The 6846-nt window shown below is 43.4% G+C and overlaps 1 pseudogene; it reads right to left on the minus strand.

Annotated features, from left to right (window-relative positions):
* Positions 1–2094: 2094 nt before the first annotated feature.
* LOC100585106 lies at positions 2095–2942 on the minus strand (annotated as a pseudogene).
* Between the last annotated feature and the right edge of the window lie 3904 nt (positions 2943–6846).

A 6846-nucleotide genomic window follows, 5' to 3' on the forward strand; every position in this document is an offset into this window, starting at 1 on the left:
ACTGCAAGCTCCGCCTCCCGGGTTCACGCCATTCTCCTGCCTCAGCCTCTCCGAGTAGCTGGGACTACAGGCGCCCACCACCACGCCCGGCTAATTTTTTGTATTTTTTTTAGTAGAGATGGGGTTTCACCATGGTCTCGATCTCTTGACCTCGTGATCCACCCGCCTCAGCCTCCCAAAGTGCTGGGATTACAAGCGTGAGCCACCGCGCCCGGCCATACCTAAAGAACTTTCATAAATAGGTTGGTGGGGAAAAAGTACCTGTTCCTAGGACCTTGTGATTCTGCTGTAGAGTCTCATAAAGGTAAGATTCACAGCAAAGGAATTCAACAGCTGATTAGGAAATAGGATAGTTGAAGAGCTTTAGCCCAGTTCTTATTTAGATTTTTTTTAACCAACAAACTCTAAGACAACGTTTCCCAACTGTGCTTGTACAGATGCTCCTCAACTTATGAAGGGTTATGCCCCAGTAAACACAACATAAATTGAAAATATAGTAGGTCTAAATGCATCAGATTATATTCTTATAAACCCATGGTAAAGTCAAAATACTGTAAGTTGAAACATTGTAACTCAGATGGTCCTCAATGTACAATGGAATGACATCTCAATAAACCCATTGTAAAATCAAAAAACAATAAGTCAAAACAACATAAGTTTGAGATCGTCTGTACTTTAGAATCATCTGGGAAGCTTTTAAAATCTTAGTACCTAGGCCATGGCCCAGATTAATCAAACTGGACTGTCTGAAGATGGGGACTCAGGTATTTGTTTGTTTGTTTGTTTTTTTGTTTCTGAGATGGAGTTTTGCTCTTGTTGCCCAGGCTGGAGGGCAATGGCACAATTTTGGCTCACTGCAACCTCCACTTCCCAGGTTCAAGTGATTCTCCTGCCTCAGCCTCCCCAGTAGCTGGGATTATAGGCATGTGCCACCATGCCCGGCTAATTTTGTATTTTTAGTAGAGATGGGGTTTCTGCATGTTGGTCAGCCTGGTCTTGAACTCCTGACCTCAGGTGATCTGCCCACCTCGGCCTCCCAAAGTGCTGGGATTACAGATGTGAGCCACTGTGCCCAGCTGTATCTGTATTTTTTAAAGCTACTCTGGTGATTCCACTGTTCAACCAAGGTTGGGAAGAGAATATAAGAAAGGAATCAAATTAGGGAAGCAGGGAAACACATTTGTCAGGATTCTCTGGAGAAATGGAACCAGTAGAATGTGTGTGTGTGTGTTTATGTGTGTGTATACATATACACACACATACACAATTTACGTATATGTATATATGTATACATGCATGTATATGCACATATGTCCATACATATATGTATATGTATACATGTATATATGTGTATACATGTATACATACATATGTAAATTGTATATGGCTTACATATAAATGTAATTGGCTTACAGGATTATGGAGGCTGGAAATTCCAAAATCGCAAGGTGGGCCAGGAGGCAGGAGACCTGGAGGCAGGAAGAATTAATACTGCAGTTCAAGTCCTGAGGCCATCAGGTGGGGACCCAGGGAAGAGCTAATGCTGCACTTCCATCTTAAAGACTGTCTGCTGCTGAATTGTCTCTTGTTTAGGGAGGTCAGTTCTATTCGGGCCGTCAACTGATTAGATAAAGCCCACCCATTTTATGGAAGGAAACCTGCTTTACTCAAAGTCTCCTGATTTCAATGTTAATCTCATAGAAAAACACTCTCACAGAAATACCCAGAATAATGTTTTCTTTCTTTGTGTGTTTCTTTTAAAAAGACATATTTATTCGGCATCATGATCAGACTATTACGTTTAGGAATTAACAGCATGGGTGCGACAAAAAAGTCTACGTTTAATGCTTTGTGTTGGAATGCTTTATACTTTCCACAGAACAGAAACTAAAATAACCTATTATGCAATTAATTACAAATACAGTCCTTGAGCTTTTTGCCCATACACATGAGTATTGTCTAACACGTCTTCTTTGTGGCAGCTAGGCCCTGCCACCACTGTGCTTGGCTGAGTTCACACATCTGTTGTAACTTGTAGCTTCCCTGTCACTTCTCTGGCTTGCTCTCCTGCCGAGCTTTGTTTCCTGAGAGTGATTAAAATCTTCCCCCACTGCCATAGCTACTGCTGCTACTAAAACCTTGGTTTCATGGTTTGGCAAAGTATCGGCCTCCACCACCACAGGGGCCAGAGCTTCTGCCTCCAAAGTTTCCTCCCTTCATGGATTCAACATTTGAAGACTGATTGTTTTAATTGCCAAAATCATTGTAGCCTCCACCACCTCCAAAATTGCTTTTATCATTACCAAATTCCTTATAGCCATCCCCGCTGCCACCACATCCACCATCACCATGGGTGCCACCAAAGCCAGTACGACCACTGAAGTTTCCTCTATGACTAAAGTTGTCATTCCCACCAAAACCACCTCTATGACCACCACCAAAGTTTCCAGAATCATTTTGACCTCTTTGGCTGGATGAAGCACTAGCCATCTCTTGTGTGACAGGGCTTTCCTAACTTCACAGTTGTAGCCATTCACAGGATGGCATTTACAAATGACAATCTTATCCTTGGAGTCATGGTCTTCAAAGCTTACAAAAGCAAAGCCCCTTTTCTTGCTACTGCCTCATTCAGTTATGATTTCAACCACTTCAGTTTTCCCAAACTGTCTGAAATCATCTCTTTGGTGATGTTCTTCAGTGTCTTATTTAATGTCACCAACAAATACCTTTTTCACAGTTAAGTGGACACCTGCTCTTTGAGAATCTTCTCTTGAGACAGCTCTCTTTGGTTTCAAAATTCCTCCATTGACCTTGTGTGGCCTCGCCTTCATGGCTGCCTCCACCTCCTCCACAGTGGCATTGGTGACAAACCCAAAGCCCCTGGAGCTCTCGGTGTTTGGATCTCTCAGACCACACAGTCTGTGAGAGTGAGCCTTCCCCATTGCTCAAAATGGCCCGTCAGTCTCTCATCAGTTGTTTCAAAGCTCAAGCCGCTGATGTGAGCTTCCGCACCTGTTCAGGCTCTTTAGGAGGCTGGCTTAGGCATGACACCTGTGGGAAGAGAGACTTTGATGATGCTTCCTCAGCAGCATCCCCAGGCAGAAAGCCAGAATAATGTTTGACCGCATATCTGAGCATCATGGCCCCACTAAGTTGACACATAAAATTAACTATCACAATTTAAGTTGTTTGGAAATACTCAAAAACCTCATGTTCAGGGAGTGAAGACAGAAGTTTGGTGGTTATTTGATGTTGTGCTTCTCTGGTTTGGTTACAAACAGATTCTCTCTGAAATTCCCCTGTGGCTCCCCCAAGATGAACCTTCTACTTGTCATTTGTAAGCCCTGTTCCCAGAGCCCATAGATTTTATTAAAATTAAGGATTATGAGAAGATACAGTGTTTTTTTTAGTTTTCATTATCTCTGAATTGGATGTTTTTATTAGAAGATTATGAACTTTTTTGTCAGTGGTAGTGAGTGTTGTAAAATGTGCAAAGAGATTCATTTTAAGTCATGAATATATCCTCTTAAGAAAATCTGATTCTTGAAAGAACCCCAGTGTCCAAACCCAGAACTCACAAAGATTGGTGGCAAGAGTTCTGTTGATCTCAATAGGAAGGAATCCATGATTTATTGGGAAAATCCTGGACAACCAAATTATCCCTTCTCTCCTTTATAAAAGAGCTTTGGAGACTTTCCATGTCACCAGCAATAGGATTTGCTTTCTTCTATAAATGATTGGAAAGTGTATTTAGAATCACTTTTTATAAGCAGCTGGCCATCAGGTTGCCTGGATTTCCTGAGGTGTTTCATCTCAGGTAACCGGTGAGAACTTGGAGGCCTTTGGCTAAGCAGCAATCTCAGCTCTGCACATCTAGCTGGGCTTGCATCCTCTACCCTTGTTCATGCTCCAGGTTCAGAGTGCACACTTGAAATATTCAGTCCAGTGAGAAGGCCCAGGCCATGTGGAAACAGCAGGGAGTCTGAGGACTCATGCTAAGCCTCTTACAGTGGCCACACGCAACACTCTGGTTCCCAGGGATCTTCGGTTCTGCCTGGAGCCACTTTTAACCTGGGGAACCAGCTGACTGGTAAAGCTGGGACTGCTGTGAGTCAGCAGGAAATTGAGTCAGCCTCATTGATTTGGAATAGGAGGGTGTGGGCTGAGTTTGTGGGGACCCTGAATGGGTTTTTGTGGTCATGGAAATAGCTTCATTTTGCCAGCTATGAATTGACTAGCATTCATGCAGGCCCAGAAGCAGAAGAGATTGTTAAAGATAAGTCAACCTTTTGGCAGGTCGCAGCTCTAAAACAGGAAATATGACATATAGATCTGCCTTGTTTTAGAGACTCAAGAGGAAGGGGCAATAGCATGGGGTCTCTCCCACATGGCTTCTCTGCTTACACAACAGGGTATGTTGGAAGAGCTATCCAAGCATGAGAGACAGCCTGAACCAGCGCAGCGTTGTGCTCCTATCCTGTTCCCTGCTAAAGTTCAGCAGAGCCTCAGTTTTCTATGTAAAACCTCTCAGGAATGACATGAGTGTGAGAACACTTCTGCTGTGTGTGGTTCTGGTTGTGTAGGCAGGACTGGTGTGCACCAGTCCCAGATGCTCCGGTTGTTAAAACATTGGAATATTTTCACACAACCTGGTAAATAGACATTGACTCAAGCTCTCTGTTTGCTTCCCCACTGTCAGCTACCCAGCCCCTCTTCTGGAACCTCATGAACTTCCCCAGGATACAGAAACTAAAGGGTTAATTCCTGGCACAGTGGGGCATCCAGAAAATCTGATTCGCTCTTTCTTTTGAAAGAAAAAAAAAAACAGTAACAAAACCCAGAATTCAGAAAGATTGGTGGCAAATTTCTACCAATCTCGATAGATAGAAATCATAGTTTGTTGGGAAAATGATGGAAAACCCAAATACCCCTTCTCTCCTTTTAAAGGGGCTTTGGAGATCTTCCATGTCACCAGCAATAGGATTTGCTTTCTTCCATAAATGATTGTAAGCTTCAGCACCAGGATCAGCTACATCCTTTTGGACTGGTCTTTGACAACACAGCGGTGGTTAAATACAGCGACCATCCCCACTGACTGTAGATATGTGTGTGTTCTGTTAAATGAAGGTGTTGGGCTAGTAACCCAAGGGACTACATCTATGGCCTTGCCCACATAGTTAGCAGGAAATATCCTATCATTCCATCCAGTGAATTCTAGCTATTTCCATGTTTCGGGCATCTCTCTCATGTACTCGGGCACAGACTTGTGTGTTCTGCCACCTTGGATCTCTTCACCATACCACCATATTGTGCCTCTGCCACCAATGATCCTGTTCTGGTGGCCTCACTGCTACCTCCAGTCTGAACTCAGGGAGGGATTGCTACCTCCTTGTGTCCACTTCATCTCACACATGGGCAGGCCCATCTGCTTGTTTGCCACAGCAAATCAGAGGCCAGGGTATCATTCTTATTGAGAACTAGCCTAGGTGTGGGAATAATGGCAGGAAAGTAAAAGCCAGATAAAAACTCACAGATTTGAAGGACTCAGGCCTATCCCTGCATTTTTACAGGTCAGTTTCCTAGATTGCATCCTGATGGCCACTTTGGGGCTGGGCTGGGCTTCCCTGAGCAACTGTCAGAAGCACCCCAGATGTCCCCACACCTTAGAGTCCGGGCCAAGCTCCAAAAAGAGGAAGTGCTTTTCTCACCTACATCTATGCCCAAGACCAAGAGCTTGGTCAAAATGAAATAACACCAGACTCATCTGTCTCTCTTCAGTGGTTCAAACATTTTGCAAAAGAGTCAGACCTGGAGTCAACCAGGTATAGAATAGTCTTCAATTCCCGTTTACCACAAGGATGTTATATTATTATTTCCATTTTGTGGAAGAGAAACTGAAGCCCAGAAATGTTTAATAACTCAACTAAACTCACACAGCTTGTAAAGCTTCTCAGGCCTTGTGCCTGGATGATCACTCCAAAATCCACACTTTTAACCACTACACAAAGCACTTTTCTCGTGGGGACGAGGAGAGTTCTTTAAAGTCTTTAATCATCAACAAGTTGCAAAAGTCTGAAAGGCATATGGAGCTTTTGAGTTAGGCATGAAGGCAAGCTTGAAGAGCTTTACTGAGTTTCATATGAAACAGAAGCCAGTAACGAAAAGCTTAGAAGAGGATACATCAGTGGAACGCTTTTGAAATTTCCCAGTTAACTTTTTCACCATCTTACCTGTGATGCCAGGACAGGTGGCTTCAATCACAGCACTAGCGTTCTCGAGTTCCTCAGTTGCCCTATTCCCGGTAACATTATCCACACACAGCTGTTTAAGATCAGCAAACACAGGTGCAATAGCTACAACCAGCTCAGTGTTTTCACAACACCTTGATCTGCCACGTTCTGTTGTTTCTTTTTTATCAGGCATCACTCCATTTTGATAAAGCTCCATTTGGGATGAGTATGATCGTCCCAGCTGATCTTTCCAATCAAATTTGTCATTGCTATATTTCTTCCTTCTATCCTTAAAATGTACACATCAGTTGAATCAGTACATCAGTTGAATCAGTACATCAGCCTTCTGATTTACTCGCTAGCACCACAAAAATACCATTGTGTATTCTAGGTAATCTCTTTGGTTTCCCATGTAGGTGAGAAACTAGCCACAGATTGAATCCTTTGAGGACAGGGACCATGTCTGAAGCATCTTTGTCTTTTTCTTAGCCCCTGGCACTGCACCTGATGTAGAGACATTGGAGTTTCCTTACCACCCACTTCAAGTCCATCCCATGGCAACTCTAAACCATTTCCATATGTATCTCTTCTGTGCAGTGAAGGTAAGAAGCAAACC

This window comes from Nomascus leucogenys, chromosome 20 (genome assembly GCF_006542625.1).
Source record: "Nomascus leucogenys isolate Asia chromosome 20, Asia_NLE_v1, whole genome shotgun sequence".
Taxonomy (NCBI): domain Eukaryota; kingdom Metazoa; phylum Chordata; class Mammalia; order Primates; family Hylobatidae; genus Nomascus; species Nomascus leucogenys.